This window comes from Olea europaea, chromosome 11 (genome assembly GCF_002742605.1).
Source record: "Olea europaea var. sylvestris chromosome 11, O_europaea_v1, whole genome shotgun sequence".
In the NCBI taxonomy this organism is placed as follows: Eukaryota; Viridiplantae; Streptophyta; class Magnoliopsida; order Lamiales; family Oleaceae; genus Olea; species Olea europaea.
Window position 1 is genome coordinate 14,415,869 of NC_036247.1, and position 1,317 is coordinate 14,417,185.

General features: G+C 26.8%; 1 protein-coding gene across 1 annotated transcript in view; it reads left to right on the forward strand.

Moving 5' to 3' along the window:
* Window positions 1-1,317, forward strand: part of LOC111403523 (mitochondrial fission protein ELM1-like) — a 17,425-nt gene that overhangs the window by 9,238 nt on the left and 6,870 nt on the right. The window lies entirely within an intron of this gene.

The window sequence follows — 1,317 nt, forward strand, 5'->3', positions numbered from 1 at the left end:
CATAAAGACGCTTAGTAGTTTTTTCAAAATATTTTGTAAGAATCAAGCCTTCTTTGATACAATTTTGATTTGTTCCTAAATCAATAAGAACCCGAGTTGTAAATTTGAAATCTTTATTTACAACAATGGTCATATTGCAGTACCATTTTTGAAATTGAATTCGGTTAATAACATTAACCTTTTATTCTTTAGATTTAAGAATTTTGAAATTAGAATCTAATGAGCAATCAGAAGAGGATTTAGAATATTTTGAAGATTGCTTAGAAGAAACTTTTGATTTTCCTTTGAATTTTGAATAAAATTCATCATGTAAGTCTTTTGTTTTCATACGAACGACTTTCATGTGAATTTCTTTAACTTGATTTTCCAAGATATGAGATTTGAGTTTTCATACTTTTAATCTCTTCTTAAAGATCAGGAATGGAAGGTTTAGAACCCTTTGAAAATTCCTTTTGAGCACGTTTGAGAATTTGATTGATATTGATATCATCAAAGTTTTGTTTTGAAGTAGAAGGTAAAAGGGAGGAAATTTTTTTCTTGAGATTAGGATTATCAGTTCTATCAATAATATCTTGAATAACTTCTTCTTCTTGAGATAAAACATTTATAGTTTTACAACCACAAATTTCTTTACCTGAGTTTGAAGAAGTATCAGAGGAATGAAGTGAAGGTTCATAATCTGAATCTTCTTGATTAAGAAAAACTTTTTCTAATTCTGAGTTAGACTCATTATCAGAACTTGATTCAATAAGATTGAGAAGTTGGGTTTTGGTATCTTCATCAATTTGAAGACTACTAATTTTCTTTTTGAGTGGACATTTATTAGAATAATGACCAGTCTTATTGCATTTCTAGCAAGTGATGTTTGAATTTTTTTTTTTTTGAAATTTTCTTTTATTAGAAAATTCTTTTGAATAATTTTTGGAATATTTTCTTTTAGAAAATTTCCTATTTTGAGAAAAAATTTTAGATTTTGAAGAAGGAGGAATGATTTTTTCAAAACCATACTGTTCGCAGTTTCAAAACCATACTGTTCGCAGAAAGATCCAAGTTCTTTTCGACTTTCAGACTTTTCTGTTTTCAATTTGGCTTTGAGTTTTAAATCATTGCATAAATTTAAAGTTTTACAATTAATATAATTGATAATTTCACCATATGTGAGCGTTTGAAGGTCATCAAATTCTTTAAAAATAGAATTTTTGATTCTTTCTGCAAAGAGTTTTGGAAGACCTAAAATAAATTTTTCTTTCCAAAAAGATTGTTGACAATCTTCTCTAATCATGATATGAGATATATATATATATATATATCACCCCC